This window comes from Hemitrygon akajei, chromosome 22, assembly GCF_048418815.1.
Source record: "Hemitrygon akajei chromosome 22, sHemAka1.3, whole genome shotgun sequence".
Taxonomy (NCBI): domain Eukaryota; kingdom Metazoa; phylum Chordata; class Chondrichthyes; order Myliobatiformes; family Dasyatidae; genus Hemitrygon; species Hemitrygon akajei.
This window is the reverse complement of record NC_133145.1, coordinates 36,018,493-36,037,017: the sequence shown is the minus strand read 5'-3', so window position 1 is coordinate 36,037,017 and position 18,525 is coordinate 36,018,493.

The window sequence follows — 18,525 nt, the reverse complement described above, 5'->3', positions numbered from 1 at the left end:
AAGTTTGTCGCCATCTGAGAGAAACTATCACACTCACAAGTTGGAGTTCCTGGCGCTGAAATGGGCAGTGGTGGACAAGTTGAGCGTCTATCTATACGGGACCAAGTTTGAGGTGAGAACGGATAACAATCCTCTCACTTGTATCCTGACTTCAGCAAAACTGGATGCCAGAGGGCATCGGTGGTTGGCAGCTTTGTCGGTATATGTTTCCAGCCTGAAGTACCGGCCGGGAAGCAGGAATGTCGATGCGGATGCTTTGTCATGTCGGGAGCATGGGGAACCAGAGACAGACGAGGAGTGGGAGAACATTCCTGCCCCTGGAGTGAAATCCATGTGTCAGTTTGCTATCACCATGAAGGCCGAGGGAAAGGGGTGGCCGGAGCGAGCAGTGGACCCACTGGGGGGCTTTTGATGACGCCCTGCCTACTCCTTTGTCACACTTCGGCGAGGCGCGGTTCGGCGGGTGGACGAATCTTCCCCTAGACATACAGCAGCCGATAGCGTAAGCGTTACACCTATATGTTGATATATAACATAGAAAGTCCAGTTGTTGGAAAATCTTCACAGTGGTGTAAGTGTGAAGCATCTGACAGAAGAGTATGGTGTTGCTATGACCATCAACTATAACCTGAAGAAAGAGGAAGGAAAAACTGTTCTGTGCTGAAAATAATGACCAGAAGTTAATGAAAAATAGAAAAACATCGCATAAAACAAAAACTGAAGATCTCAACGTGTATTGAAAGAATACACTATGATTCATCAGTGTCATAGTGAACATATACCACTTAACAGAATGCTGATCATGAAACAAGCAAAGATTTTTCACAAGAAACTGTAAATTGAAAGTAATTGTGAATATTCAGCAGGCTGGTTGCAGAAATTTAAGAAAAAGCATGGAATGAATTATTTAAAGACTTATGATGATGATGATCATGATGATCATGAAGCAGCAGAGAAATTCATTGATGATTTGTCAAGATCATCGCCGATGACAATCTAACACACTGAACAGCTGCATCAGTACATTTGTGTGTACCAGTAGCACATAGATTCAGAGTCAGGAATGATGGTGATGCCAAACAGCCATTGGCTGTGCACCTGGGCAGCCAAGTTATTGATAGCTTACATTTCTGATGGTTCAATGTACTTATTATTGTTTCATGCACAAAATCATTAAAAATAATATATAAAATGACCTTCAGGATATCTGTACAGTATAAGCTGTATATGTAATGTAAATGGATTTAATGCTTACATTTGGGTTCCATCCCCAGGCTCATTATTTATATGCAAGTATTCCAAAATATGGAAAAATCTTAAACCCTGCTGGCCTCAAGCATTTTGCACAAAGGGTGATCAACCTGTAGTGCTTGCAAAGCCTGGTAGTTTTCCCTTATTACTAATATGACCCACTGGGATTTGACATGATCCAACAACTGTGCCACTTTGATGAATATTCACTCCATGGTTGTTTGCTAATGTTGGCTTTCTAAACACAATATATGCTACTCGTAGGATCAAAAACAGATGTAGGTAAACTTCCAACTGACAGTTTATTTAGTTTCTGGTCGTAAAAGGTAGTCAGTTTTCAGCTCTTAAAACGTAAATGGAAAGCAGTAATCAGTTTGAAGTTAAAAGCACAGCTTTGCAAAGCAGCTCTGAATTTTACAGACGCTCTGTCTCTAGTAATTAACTACACCTGCTTTATTGCTGTTGAGGGGTCAGTATAAGGGTTGTTTAATTTGGCTTGTTTCAAAACAGACAAGCTGACTCTAAATGGCTTAGTTCAAGGAAGCACGCTGACCAGATGGGTCATGTCAATTAACATATCAATAACTGATGTTTTTATAGTTGGGATTTTGATATACTCAAAGAAATTAGCTTCACAGCATTGATTGTGGGAGCTGGGATCTATGTCTCCCAAAAAAAAACACTTTTAGAAGGTTGAGTTAAAAGATATTTGAGGAAATGTCAGATGCGTGTGAAGTCACCCAAGTGGGAGAAAGCAGGTACAAATGGAGAGTGCAGTTAAGCTTATTAGGAAAGGGGTAAAGAAAGTCAAGAAGAAACACAGAGTGAACTCGAATCCATTCCTTTCGCTTCAGTTTCAGTGATGGATGATTAATTGTCAACATCTTTGGTATGTCCTTTTAGTTTTTAGGAATTGTACTGGTGTTTGGGAAATCCTGTGTGCTTTATATTTAAGAAATGCTTTATGTTTAGGAAATGGTTTGCAATTTAGAATGTTTAAGATAGTAATACTCTGTGAATTTTAAATGTGTGTTAAGAGTGTTGTTTGATTTAAATGCATATCACTGAAAATAAATTACAGTAACTGTGTTTGCACCGATCTTTTTTGGTAATTGCTCAACTTGTGGCTTGTCTTGGGCATCTGAAACCTGGCAGAGTCCATCCCTCTCCAGGTTTTTACGAGGTCGAGTTGCTAGCTCCAACGGATGGAGAGTGCGCAAGGGAGCCGGCTGGATTCAAACTTGGGACCATTCGCCCCGGAGCGCTGATGGCACTACACCACCAGCCAGTGGGTACATAATGGGTATAGTGGTTAGTGACAGCTAAACTCACCATGAAGAATAAATAGGGAAGTAGACTAGTCTTTAAATATTGGGTAGTTACAGTATATTCTCCCTTTAGTGAGATGACTCATGGCTATTTATATCTATTCAAGTAGGTGGGGCTCGTCAGCCTTGGATGGCAGTCCACCTAGGAGAAGGAAAACTCTGACTTTAAACCCCCACTGCCTTGCAGCCGAGTAAACTCCGAGAAAGAATTCCGGAGCTGGGATCCCTAAGGCAGTTTACAACTTCACTCTGGCAACCTCTGCGATGACACTGGTGACAAGCTGTATAAACGCTTGCCCTTCCCTTGGACTACATCAGTGACAGGGAGAGGGGGAACACACTGCATGGGCAACAGCCGGTTCTCCAAATCTTCCCGCCCAGGCTTACGCCCTGCAGAGGACACAGTCCACCAGAGGCACAAACCCATTACCCCCTGGGATCGACGGTTGCCTACTATTTACATCTGATAGGGCTTTTATTGAGTTTAGAACTTTGTGATCAGCAAACCTAATACCATCACACAACCAGATCATGTAATACCAGAGTGCAAATCTCCCAATGGAAGGTCGGAGAGTGAAACAGATCAAAGGATCAATTATCGTCAATAATGATGGTGAATCCTGAACTGTAATATTAACCATCTGATCAAGAAATTTTAATTAGATAGATTAAGTGAAATTTCATATATTTTGTGTTTGCAATTCAGTTAATTATGCAAATGAATGAGGTAGAATATACTGTATAAGTGTGTCCAGGAAACAGTTTGATAGATTGGTTTGCTCTCTGCTTTGGCCAAATGTTGACGCAATCATATTTCTGTGTTAAGTACATGGAGCTTAATAAATATGTTCTGATCTAAACATTTCTTGCAGTATTGTTGGCATTAAACTATTATTTTCTCTCAGGTACTTAAATGATTTACGCCTATTAAAATTCCTTATCTAGCTTCTCCCTTAACAAAACTGCACAGGGAGATAATTATTGCAAGGGAAACTAATAGTGTACAAAAATATTTCCGACTAATTGACTGAAGAGTAGCCAGTGGATTTCAGGCTAGATTTATGAAAGTTAATGCACTTTGGACAGAGAAGAGAAAGCATAGGTAAAAATGGATAGATACTTCTATGATACTGCCAATTGTGACAACAGAACTGGAACAATTACAAAGGGCTTCAGTGTGTATGAAAATGTTATTAATAAATTTAAACAAGCGATCACAGGACTAACAAATGATGCCTAGAAATTGATTCTATTTCTTTTGGTACACAAAAACATTGAGGACAGTGGGGGTTATACAGGTTTGAGACATTGTTGGCAGCCATCTTCTGGTTTAAGATGGGCTAGTGAAGACGACAGCTTACTGGCGGTTTGATAGGCAAGTAATTTGACTAATAACACCTTTTCTGAAGTAAATTGTGGCAAACTCTCACCACAAACAATGAAGTGATGAGCAAAGGCAAAGCAAATGCAAGAGATGAGTCATGCTGATGCATTGCAAAATCAACGCAGATGGAGTGAGCGATTCAGGGAGGAGAAGTTTCGATGCCCATCCAACTAACCCAGGTGCGAGGTTGGATCGCTCTTAGTGCTGAGCTGATTTAGAGAGGTCAAGAACAGCTTCTACGCGGGCGGCGAAATCTAAACCCAGAGTGAATTGCTGAGCAGCGTGGTCTAGGTCCGGTGTATTTTGCTGCACCAGGGCCTGGGTCTTAATGCAAGGTATGATCTGTTATTTGGACAATTTAAACACTGACCCAGATAGACTGAAGAGGCGGGACGTCAGGATCAGAGGCAAGAGCTGAGCTGATCTCACTTGCTCTCCCATGGTGTTCACCCCTCTCAGTGGAGCTGATGCTATGAGGCACACTACAGCCAACTAAGAGAAGCTTGTTTAAAGGTAGGTTGAGTTATCCCTTCCAGGATTGAGAATGACTGCAGAGTTGAAGAATGTTGCAAGAAATTTCATTTCCTCTGAAAGTGAGCCATAGATCACTAAACGTACACACACACACACACACACACACACACACACACACACACACACACACACACACACACACACACACACACACACACACACACACACACACACACACACACACACACACACACACACACACACACACACACACACACACTCACTCTTACTCCATCCACAATCTGAAGGTACCAAAACATCTCCTATATCAAACCCTCTCAAGATGTTTAAGGCGTCATCCAACAAGCCAAAGAAATCAAGGCTCCAGATACCATTATAGCATTGTTAGGCTAAAACAACAACTAAGGGAGGGAGTTGATCCATAAAGGTAGAGCCTTGGCAGATGCAACAACTGACCAAGCTGGACATAACAATCCTTCTCATGCATAAAGCGACCACTCAGGCTGAACTTTTTCTCTAGCAGAAGCTTTCTGAAATCCACCATTTATATTCATTAATAATATGGAGGTCAACCATCTTGGTTCTTTCAAAAATATGTATATGGGTAAGTATTCTACTTAAAAGATAAAGCAGAGGTTGTGTGGGCCAATAAGGAGAATCGAATACTTTCAGTCTATATTCATAGATAAATGTTTATGAATTGGTAGACATTGGTAGCTTTTTCTGAATAAAGCTTTTTACTAAACAAAAGAAGATCTATCAGTAAAGTGTTTGGAAGCCAGGATGATATAAGTCTGTAGTGAATGGTAGACCTATCTGGTGAAAATTACTCAGCAAACAAAGAATGAAGAAGAAATATTGTTTGGTTTTAGGAAATAAAATGGGTGAAGTAGACTACGTGTATATGGAAGAATACTCAGGGTGCAGTGATCATTGATTATTTGGTTCAGTTTAATAATGGATAGAGACAAGATGAAATCCAAAATGGAATTGCTAATTAGAGAATGAGTTAACTTCAATGGGATGAGAGTGAACTTGGCTAAGTTGGCTAGTTGGAGCTCCTTGGATGCTAAAGGGCATAGAAAAATTGATAACACTAAAAAGGAGGGTATATAACATATTTCAACTCCTTTGTAAACAGAATAAAAATGGAAAGGAAAGTAAGAAGAAGGTCAAAGGGGTGAATAACAGTTAGCATAAAATGGAATCAAAATATCTTCTTTAGGCATACAGTGAAAGAGGGTGGAACTAGTTAGGGATTTATAAAAAGCAAATCATTGTAAGGGGTCATGATGAAGGAGTAGATCTTGTTTACATGCATTTTTAGAAGGCATTTGATGAAGTCCAGCAAAAAGGCTAGAAAGCAAATGAGGCCCATATAATTAGTGGATCTATATGAGACAGAAAATTAGCTTCAAGACAGAAGCAGGGAGTAACATTAACTGGTTGTTCTTCAGATTGGACGATGGTAGACAGTGCAGTTCCCTAAGGATCACAGCTTTTTCTGATGGTGTTCAGGGTAAAAAGTCTAAATCTGTAGATGTCAAAATACCTGGGAAATATGGTAAATAATTAGGAGGAGGCATTATAATGCTGGAAAACAGAAACAGGTCGGCAGAATAAGCAGATAGGTGGCAGATGAAATTTAATAGAGAGAATTTAATATTCATTTTGAGAAAGAACAAGCAGATGTAACATAGACCAAGTGGCACAGATCCAAATGGTGAATAGGAATAGAAGGTCAAAGGGGTGAATAACAGTGCAAGTGTATAAATCCTCAAATTTGCCAGGGAATGTTAAGGAACTGGATAATAAAACTCATGGGATCCTGAGAAATGCAAACAAGGCATACAGTACAAAAGCAGGGAATCTATGTTGAGTCCGTGTCAAGAGACGATTAGGTCTCAGCTGGTACATTGCACACTATTCTGATGCTTTAGAAGGTGTGAAGGTCTGGAAGAGGTTCAGAAGATCTGTGCGAAAATTGTTCAAGAGATGACTGATATCAACTGTGAGTTAAACTGGAGAAATTAAGGCTGCTTTCCTGGAAGAAAGAAGGTTGATTGGAGATTTGGTAGGAGTATTTAGACCAATATATATGGTAAACAAGGGTGTGGCCTCCTCTATTGTAGTTCATGGGATCACAGATTTAAAACTTGGGGTAAAAGATATACGGGAAGTGTGAAGAAAAGGTAGTTTATTTGAACCTGGAATTCAGTGCCTCTGAGCTGATGAAAACAGAACTGATAATTTTTTTCTTCAAAAGAGGATTATACAGGCACATGAGAGAGCATAATTTTCTTGCTTTTGAGAAAGACATGGCAATTGAGCCTCAGCTTGTTCTGCTAGGATCCATTATAGATTCAATAAACCTTCTCAAGATCCCTATGGAAAAGTATATCCTGTTCTCCGGGAGGTCTTCAATAAGGTGCAGTGGTACAGCACACATTCAGCAATAAATTCCGCCTAAGACTGAGAATTGAAGTAGTAGCCACTTGATGTAGGTGCCTCTTTAATGAACACCAATAAGCATTGTGTTGCCAAGCAGAGTCTTAGCAGTCCTCAAACTGGCCTTTCCTGTTATATCCATGAACTCTTGACAACGTGGTAACTTGGACTGCAGGTGGGTTAAACCAATAATCTATTTCAAGACCCCACTCTGGCCATCTTGAGGGCTTTGTACAGACAAAGGATGAAGGAAAGATCATTACCTACCCGGTGAAAATCAATAGTGCCCAAAAAATTCTTGGCTCTCATCAGATTCAACCAGATCACCATCTCGCTTTGCCTGCATATACACACATACAGGTACTCAAATGAAAATTTACACAGCCATGATCATGTAACATCCATGATGTCCGTATACTTAAGAAGCTGGAAACATCTCGAGTTACAGTTTCAATTTATTGGGCATTTAAGCTTCGCCAATATGAATATAAAGTATTGCAATTAAAATAGTTGCAAAATAAAAAGGTTAATAAGGCCTGAGTTTATAATTATTATAGTAGCTTCATAAATGTTTAATGTTTCCTTTGATAGCCCTTCTGAATTTAAAATGTTCTTTCAGTCATGGAACAGCACTTTCAATGATTATAATATATCCAAAAATAAACAAAAGGAGAGATCAGCTTAAACCAAGGTGAATAGCAATATGTCAAGAGATTATATAATTTTACCTTCAGTATGTAATGAATTCCAAGACTGGTCAGTTCTGCACTTCTGTTTTTATTCATCATAATTGTTCTCTCAAATAAAACAGGAAAGGAAAATGCTTCCCTGAAGAGATACAGGGCTTTCTGTTTAACTAAAGCACTAGGGAAACATCTATAGCTTGAGGCAAGGTCTTTTGCCTCAAACTAATTCTTAACTGCATTATTCACCAGCACTTTGCCCCAGTTTACTGTATTTCTCAATCCAAGTCCCTTGATAGCAATACAATGTTAATCAGAATATTTAAAGCAGGTTCCAGCTTCAGGGCAAAATACTCTTAGGATTTTAACTTTATGTTTGATTCACTGTGAAGCATGTATGGTTTTAAAAATGTATTTTGAATAACTACTGCTGGTAAAGCCACACAGGAGATATACAAAACACTCATACCATTCAACTAATTTAATGTCACAACTATACTGATGTTAACTATGTTTTGTTGCATTTGTTTGCAGACTATTTTTGTTTTAACATTTATCACAAAAAAAAGTTCAAAATGAATTTGATCATATTTTCCTGAAAAAAAAACTACAATTTTGTATTTGGTGTCGCAGTTCTCAGTTCTTGATTCTCTTTTTAAACCAGTCACCAAGAACTATCTCGGTTTAGAACAGCATGGGTAAATCAAAATTTTTGCCTTCCTACTCTCAAATGTAGCAAGAGGCACTGCATTTGAACAAAAAAATCTCTATTAAATGTTGCATCATAACAATTCCACAATTCCCCATTTGAATGACTGCAAAGCTCTGAGGAGTGTACATTTAATACCGATGAAGAATTAATTTATCAACATACAGATTAAGCTTTCTTGAGAAGGTACAAACCCGTTATAATGGCTGTCAATAAAGGTGAAATGTGATCAATTGTCATCGGGTACTGCAGAGAAATTGGAGAGTTTAGGAAGTAAACTGAAAGAACATGTTTTCGTGAAAAGATCCAGATGGCACTTTATCATACTTCTCAAAAATCTTTCTGCTGCAAGTACTACAAAGCAGGCAATATCAGAATTATAGGCTGTCTCTGGTAATGAATGGATTCCATTTTTACAGACATCCATGAGTCGATTTTGCCCATAAATTGGAAAATACACAAAAGCTATACCGCCATGGTATTGTAATAAATAGCATCGAGCTCACATAAGATTGATAAGAAGGAAAACTTGCTAAAACTGGAGAGAGGGAGGAAACTTGTTTGCATGAACAAATGTATGTACATACTTTTGAATCTAATAATATTATGGGAGCTCATTTGCATGTAGGGCTTTATATATGTCAAGCATTCTTAGCTCAGCGAAGGCCTGGACAGATATTACTAGACTTTATGAATATTGTTGCTGATCTATTTTTCAATGCTAATGATTGTTGCCAATTCCAATTAAAGAGCTTACATTTATTTTTCAAATTTACAAAGAAAAAGATATTGATATTTGAAAATTTGTTTAACCCAGAGGAGAGCAATTTTGAGCATACTTCTGGGTTTTTTGGCACACGTCAAGAAATCTTTCTCTTGCGTCGTACTGCTCTTCACCACCCTGTCCAGTTCCCCACATCCCCTGAGAATGATTCCCCATCCACTTCCCATCATTCAGCAATGATATCCCCCTGTAACATTGCTTGCTTTGTGCTGTATCCCTTTAAGACCAGATTGTAAAAATTCTCACCAGTGAGGTTAAATGCTAACAGCTGTATGAACTTGCAGTAAGGAATGCCATGCTGAAACTGAAGTTGTTGATTTTTATGTGACTTTTCACACCTTTGAGTGATGAGGTTTAATAAATCAGAAAGAAACAAGGGAATACTGCAATAACATAGTGAGGGAGAAAATTAAAATCAAAGCATCACATGAAAGACCAGAAAATGTAAAAAAGGTGTGCAACAGAACCCAAATAAAATACAAAGTACAATAAATCAAAGCTTACCGCTCTTTATCTGAATGCACGTAACAAAGTGGATGAGCTGGTGACGGTACAAAAGGTAACGTGAGCAAAATCTAATAACTCTTATAGAAACATGGCTATTGGCTGATGAGGTCAGAGACATCAATATTCCAAGTTATTTTAGGTTCCATAAGAATAGGCAAAAGGGGAAAGGAGGTGGGGTATTTTTGTAAAGAAAGGAATGAATTATTATTGTGCTGAATACACCCTAAGGCATAGTAACTGAATGAGGCCATTCAGTCCATTGAGTCTGCTCTGTTATTCCATCATGGTTGATCTATTATCTGTCTCAACCTCATTCTTCACCCCTCTCCCCATAATTTTTGACACAAAGAGCCTGATGAGAGTTTTTTACAGGCTTCCAGACAGTAGCCATGATGTGGAATACAAATAACAATGGGAGATAGAAAAGGCATGCAAAAAGGTTATTGTGGTCTCGCTACCTTCTGTCCAAGACCTCTTTCAGAGTCGATGCCTCCAGAAAACACGGTACATCAATAAAGACCCCTCACACCCTCTCCATGAACTGTTTGTTCTTCTGCCATCAGGCAAACATTACAGGAGCATCAAAACTAAAACCACAAGGCTACTAAACAGCTTCTTCCCACAGGCAGTCAGACTGCTAAATAGCTGCTCTACCTGACTCTGCTTGGGACATTTTTAACTTGCACTGGACACTTATAACTTGATTTTAATCGACATGTGGCCGTTGTGTTTTACTGTTTATTGTTGTGTTTATTATTTAGTGTTGCGTTTGTTATGTTATGACTGGCACTTGCCCCTGAGAAACACTGTCTCATTCTGCCCTGCAGAGCTGATGTGTGGTTGGAATGACAATAAAGTTTTTGAATCTTGAATCTTGAAAAGGACAATGTTACGATGGTCATAGGTGATTTCAATATGAAGGTAGAATGGAAAAAATAGGATAGTGCTGGATTCCAAGAGAGGGAATTTATAGAGTGACTATGAGATCACTTTTTAGAGCAGCTTGTTGTTGAGCCCACTAAGGAAAAGACAATTCTAGATTATGTGAAATAAACCAGGTGTGATTAGTGAGTTTAAGATCAAGGAACCCTTAGGACACAGTGATTATAATATGATAAGATTCACACTACAGTTTGAGAGAGAGGATCTAAAGTCAGATGTATCAGTATTAAGGTGGTGTTAAGGAAATACAGAGACATTAACCTGAGAGGAGTTGGCCAAATTTGATAGGAAGGGGGCACTAGCAGGAATGATGCAAGAACAGCAATGGCTTGAGTTTCAGGGAGCAACTTGGAAGGTGCAGGATAGGTATGTTCCAAAGAAAAAGAAGGGAAGATGATGCAATAATGGCTGACAACAGCATAAAAGCAAAAGAGAGGGCATATGATATACCAAATATTAGTGGGAAGTTTTTTTAAAAACCAGCAGAAGGCAACTAAAAAACTATAACAAGAGAAAAGATGAAATATAAAGGTAAGCTAATCAATGATATAAAAGAGGAGATCAGAAGTTTTTTTCAGATATATAAAGAATCTATCCCAGAAAGGCAGCGTCCGTTATTAAGGACCTCCGGCACCCAGGGCTTGCCCTTTTCTCACTGTTACCACCAGATAGGAGGTACAGGCACACACTCAGCGATTCAGGAACAACTTCTTCCCCTCTGCCATACGATTCCCAAATGGGCATTAAGGCTTTGGACACTACCTCCCTTTTTTTAATATGCAGTATTTCTGTTTTCGCATGTTTTTTTAATCTATTCAAAATATGTAATTGATTTACTTGTTTATTTATGATTATTATGTTTCATTCAATTTTTTTTTTTCTCTCTGCTAGATTATGTATTGTATTGAACTGCTGCTGCTATGTTAACAAACTTCACCTCATATGCCGGTGATAATAGACCTGATTCTGATTCTGAATAAAATAGAAGAGAGAGAGTGGACATTGGACTGCTGGAAAATGATTCTGGAGAGGTCATAGTAGGGAACAAAGAAATGTTGGATGAACTTAATAAGTAAGTGATTTCCAGTTAATTGGTCCATCATTTAATTGGGGCAATCATTTAATTGGGGCAATCATTTATTGGGGCAACTCTTAAAGAACAAATGCTAATCAAGAAAATAGCTGCAATTCCCTTTGTTTATTTAGGGCACTATGCTGTTTAATTGGGACAGAAGACTGTTTCTGAGCAGTTTCTTGATAGCATCAGTTGTGTGAACTTATGTCGCTGTTCGACACTACGTGCTTAGAGCAAACAATTTTTAAATGGCATCAGTTGCATGTGTTGGTGTCTGGAAAGAAATGATTTTTGTCATTATATTTGGTGAGAAATAAGCAGTAAGACAACTAAGATTTTTTTAAACAGAAGAAATTCTGCAGATGCTTGTAATCCGGAGCACCAAACACAAAACGCTTAGGGAACTCAGACGCGTTTAGTCCTTCAGGACATCATTAGTCCTGATGAAGGGTCCTGACCCTAAACATTGACTGTTCATTCATTTCCAGAGATGCTGCCTGACCTGATAAGTTCCTCCAGAATTTTGGGTGTGGTGCTATGATTTGTTTTGCTCACTGTGGTTACAAGCATTCAGGCTTGGAAATGCCAGGAACAGCCAGACACGTGAACAAAATAATTTCCTGACTTCAACAAGTTAGTCCTATGAAAACTTTGAAGGTATCGCCAATTATTTGAATGTTACAATGAAAATGAAGATTTGGAGGATAAAAGATTGTACGAAGGCAGTCTCTTATCTGCATTAGGTTTCTGTTTTAAATTTGTTCATTTACAGTCAATCAAACTGAAATTAGATGAATAATTTACATCTGTTTTCACAATTGAGGACATAGCAAATATATCAGAGATTTATAATGGAATAGCTTCAAACAGAAAGGGACAAAAATGCAATAAACACTGTCTCAAAGTACAAAGTGTTGGAAAACCTAATGTCACAAAAGGCACACAAGATGCCAGAGCATAATCTATCACCAAGGGGTTTAAGGGAACCAATGACAGCGAAAATGGAGCCATAGGCTGAAATTTTGCAAAACTTGTACAATTATGGAAGATACCAGCACATTAGGAAACTGCAAACATGGCTCCATTCTTCAAAAAAACAGGACAACAAAAAGACAGAAGTAATAACGATAGCTTGTTGGCAAATTGTTGAGAAGCTTAATGTAGTGAAAATGGTGTGCAAGATTTTATGGAAGCTAAGTTTTATTTGACAAAATTACAGAAGTTCTTTAAGGTTCTGATGAGTAAGTTAACAGAGGGAGATGTGTAGATGTGTATTTGGATTTTTAGGAAAATGTTCGACAAGGTTTTCCTATTTTGAATGCTAAAGAAATTAGATCTATAATCTTTGAGATTTAGAAGTTGGAAAATTTATAAGATTCTTAGTGGGAACAACAGGGGTTCTGTTTGACATACACTCAGAGGCCACTTTTTTTAGGTATCCCTGCTCGTTAATGCAGATATCTAAACAGCTATTCATGTGGCAATAATCCAATGCATAAGGCTTGCAGACATGGTCAAGAGAGTCAATTGTTATTCAGGCAATGCACAAAATGGGAATGAAATGTGATCTAAGTGATTTTGACCATGAAATACTTGTTGGTGCCAGATGGGGTGGTTTGAGTATCTCAGAAAATGCCAATCTCCTGGTATTTTCATGCACAACAGTCTCTAAAATTTAGAGAAAATGGTTTCAAAAACAATTTAAAAAAACCAGCAAGCTGCAGTTTAGTGGTCAAAAATCCCTCATTAATGAGAGAGGTCAGAGGAGAATGGTCAGACTGGTTCAAGCTGACAGGAAGACGACACTAACTCAACTAATCACAAGTTACAACAGCGGTGTGCAGAAAAGCATTTCTGAATGCACAACACAGTAAACTTTGAACCCGATGGGCTACTGCAGCAGAAGACCATGAACATACAATACACCCAGTGGCCACTTTATTAGGTACTTCCTGTACCTAATAAAATGACAACTGAGTGTATGTCCATGACAGGGAGAACTTTGAGTGATGTAAAGTAATAGAAGATTAGCAGGTGGTCATACAAAACAAAGCTATGCATTAATCAAAACATAATTACAATTACTCAGATATTTAATATTAAAAATATCTCTATAGCTTTTTCTTCTCATATATTGATCTACCAGATACAAAAGGCTGTTATTTTGATTTTATGCTGGTGGTAATTGTTTAGTTCAGGACTTGGAGAGACATTCTGAGATTTGTGAGTATGAGAATGTGCTTGTGGCACATTCTTCTATCATTAATTTTTGCATGGACATGAAGATATGTATGAGGCTACACACTTGGAAACTGAACCAGTAGATAATTTTTGGCTTTGTTACCATTGGAAAAGTTCCCATGTATTCTTATTCCAAATGGCTTCTTTCATTCAGTGCCCAAATAATGCTTGCCAAATACAAATGGTAACATTTTGAGGAGTTCATCACATGACAATTCATCTTAAATATACAAAATACATTTTTTCTTTCAGCAAAAAAAGAATCTTAAATACTGATTATAAAAATGAAACTTCTCAAGTAAAATATTGTCACTTTAATTAATGTCCTTGATTTCTTGCAATAGCATTCCAGAGATTAATCTTCTATTCCCAGAGATGTCAAGATGATCTGGAGGGTTGCAGTGTTGGTTCCAATACACACGACACGCCATTCAGCATACTTTCCATAAGCTGTCAGATGTTTTGCCAAAAGCAGCCACCTGTACAGACTACTGTTGGATACCAAACTTTATTTAACTGTATCATGATCTATTCAGCACTTCACAAAGCATACTTTGCTTGCAAGTCAATAAGGCACAGTTAAAATTATGGCAGCATGGTAGCATAGTGGTTAGCACAGTGCTTTACAGTGCCAGCGACCTACTGAGGGTACAATTCCCGTCACTGTCCATAAAGAGTTTGTACATTCTCTCTGAGACTGTGTGGGTTTCCTTTGGGAGCTCTGGTTTCCTCCCACAGTCCAGTCATGTACTAGATGGTAGATTAATTGGTCATTGTAACTTGCCCATGATTAGCGCTAGGGTTAAATTGGGGATTGCTGGGCATTGCAGCTTGAACGGCCGGAAGGACGCCACGCTGCATCTCAATAAAAAAATTAATTAGATTAAAGTTTCAACATGACCTTTTGATCCAAAATGGAGTTAATGCTCTTTTGTAATTTTTGTCTATGGTCCAATTGTTCTTGTTACAGAGGAGCTGCATCTGTGTTTTTCAACAAAACCCACAGGACTAGTTGTAGATAAGCTGACATACATTAAGAGTCTCTTGTAAAGTTATAGAATATACCCTTCCATTTCAACTATAAGACCACTATACTCTTACCATTGCAGCACTCTGAGCTTAAGATGGTGTAGGTTTACTCGCCAATATATTTCTCTGCAGTCATAGGCTTCTGAATTCAAGAAACACAACTAGAAGTTTTGGGGAAATTAGTGCACTGGTCATATAAATATTTCTGGACTTAACATATTGTGATATAACACCCAATCCACCTCTAATCTATTCTATTCTGTCCATATTCCCAAAATGTTTCCATTTTTCTATACACTAGGGGGAATTCACAGCAACTAGTTAACCTAATAACCTGCACATGGGATGTAGGAGGAAACTGCAGCATTAGAGGAAACCGAAGGAGTCACAGAGTGAATATGCACACAGACATGTCAGGATTGGACCTGAGCCACGGGAGCTGTGAGGCATCAACTCTATTATTATGCCACACAGCCACCCCTGTGTTAAATCAATCCTCTTCTGAAGCAGTAAGAGCTTTCCCTAAAACAGCATGCATCCATTAATTGCCTCTTCAGCCTGCTATATCAAATTCACCATACATTTGGAAAGTGTAATAAAGTAGAGGTGAGGAGGCTTGTTCCTGGCCAGTATTAATAATTACAAGATGTGGAATTAAATGCTCAATATAGTGCAGAGGTCACAAATTGCTATCATCTTCAAGATGCCTTTTCATGTAATAAACACAATTAATGATGCTGAACATAAACCAAAAAAGTATACCATTTGGATTTTCAATCCACAGATCAGAATTTCAGGCTATTGTCTTGAAAATAATATTTAATTTTGATCACAAACTCAAGAGATTCTGCAGATGCTGGAAATCCAGAGCAACACACAAGATGCTGGAGGAACTCAGCAGGTCCTCCATAAATTACAAATGAATACATTAATTATCATGTCGTTATTTGCAATTTACATATTCTTAATTACATAGAACAACTGAAAGACAAAACTGATTAGTAACGTACAATATTAGTAATCCGCAGTAGCGTAGTAGTTAGTGCGATGCTATTACAGCTTGTGGAGTCAGAATTCAGAGTTCGATCCTGGAGTCCTCTGTAAGGAGTTTGCACATTTTCCCTGTGGAATGCATGAGCTTTCTCCAGGTTCAATGGTTTCCTCCCACAGTCCAAAGAGGCACTGGTTGGTAGGTTAATTGGTCATTGTAAATTGTCCCCTGATTAGGTTAGGGTTAAATCAGAGATTGTCAGGGGTTGCTGGCAACGCAGTTCAAATGGCCAGAAGAGCCTATTCCACGTTGTAACTCAAAATGAAATACATAAAGTAGGCTTCTACATAGAGGCTGGGTCACTTATTGAAAATCACAAAACTGTAACTGATAGATTTTTGTTGAAAGAAAAGGGAAAAATGCCTAGAAATTGGACCTATTTCAGTTAATACAGAGATTGTATTAGAAAACTTTCTTAGAAAAGATTGACCTCATAATTATTTCTACTTGATTTAGCAATTATTGTGAAAATTGACAGCTTCTGATTGATTGGTCACCATATGTCTGATATTTGCCCTGGTCAAACCTGAATCCATGGAAGCCAAAAAGCTAGACAGCGGAGATCCAGAACAAAAACAGAAAATGCTGGAGATGCTCAGCAAGTCGGTCAGCATCTGTGGATTGAGAATTAGCATTAATGCTTCAGGTTTGAAATACTTCATAAGAACCCTTTGTCTGTAAAAGTGTTTTAAAATGGTAACTATTTTGTTTTCCTTTCATATGGGCTGACCTGCTGAGTGTTTCTAGCATTATCTAGCAATGTCTCAGATCAGCAGTGTCCAAGAGATCTTCAAGGAGCGGTGCTCCAGGAAGGCAGTGTCCATCAATAAGGGCCCCTACCACCCGGGACATGCCTTGTTCTCATTGTTACCCTCTGGAAGGAGGTACAGAAGTCTGAAGGCACACACTCAATGATTCAGAACAACTTTTACAGCTCTACCATCTGCCTTCTAAATGGACCATGAGCACATGGTTATTTGAGTTACTGTAATCTTCCTGTCAGCTTGAACCAGTATAGTCATTCCCTGCCTCTCTTTAACAAGGAGTTAACCCATGAACACTACCTCACGATTGTTTTTTAAATTTCTCTATGTGTACTACATATCTTACCTTAGTTATATATATTTACTATAATTCAGTTTTTTTTTCTATATTTATCATGTTTTGGGTTGTATTGCTGCCACAAAGTTAACAAATTCATGACACATTCTAGTGAAATCAAACCTATTTCTGATTCTGATTCAATTATTTCCATGCCTTCTGAGAGAAATTGTTTGCTACATTTGGTTGCCATTTTTTTTGGATATACCTGCTCATTAATGTAGATATTTAATTAGCCAATCATGTGACAGCGACTTAATATATTAAAGAATATAGAGACGGTCAAGAAGTTCAGTTGTTCTTCAGAGCAAACATCAGAAAGGGAATGAACTCTGAACTAAGTGACTTCGACCATGGAATTATTATTGGTGTCAGATGGGGTGGTTTGAGCGTATCAGAAACTGCTAATCTGAAACTTCCATACACGACAGTCTTTAGAGTGAATAGAGAATAATGTGAAAAAAAAAATTCAGTGAGCAGCAGTTTTGTGAGCAAAAAGTCCTTGTTAATGAGAGAGGCAGGGGAGAATGGCTATACTGGTTCAAGCTGACAGGAAGATTACAGTAACTCAAATAACCACATGTTACAGTAGTGGTGTGCAGAAGAGCATGAACATAAAATCAGGTACAGGAGGTACCAGTCTGCCCACTTTCCTCTGCTTCTCTCATTAGGCAATTGAATGTACCTAATAAAGTGGCTGCCGAGTGTGAATGTCCAGTTATAACTCACAGGCAATTAAGAAGAAAACACCTAAGGAAGATTGTTAAGGATAAATTCATTCAAGGTTCCCATTAGGTTATTGTTCTTTGCATCTGTCTGTCTAGGTTTTTATTTATCAATATAAATTCAACAATATTGTTGGCATACCGCAATTAACTACGTAATCCATAGCACAGGCACAGCCTGCATGTGACTGTGCCAGCATACTGAACCTTTGCCTTGCAGTGACCCATGGTCACTGATTACACAGATTTGGACCCGTGTACACAACTATGAAAGCCAAGCTGGTCAAACTCACTGAAAGCAACCAAATGCCCCCCCCCCCCCCCCTCTGCATTTTCTTTCAATCTTCAGTGCAATCTCTGCTACAGTTTCTGCAGCCTCCACAGCAGCAATGGTGTAACAAAGGCACGAAATGCTTTAAAGCATGACTCAGACTGAAGAACACACTCAAAATGCTGGAGGAACTCAGCAGGTCAGGCAGCATCTGTGTAAAGCAGGGGTTTCCAACCTTTTTTATGCTATAGACCCCTACCATTAACCGAGGGGTCTGTGGACCACAGTTTGGGAAGCCCTGATGTAGAGGAATAATCAGCTGACATTTCAGACTGAGACCCTTTATCATCAACTGCTTATTCCTGTCCACAGATACTGCATACGCTACTGAGTTCCTCCAGCATTTTGAGTGTGTTGCTCTGGATTTACAGCATCTGGAGAATCTCTTGAATTTATGAAGTTACTGAGGCCTCTTTATCCCCAGCAGTGCTTCTGCCACTT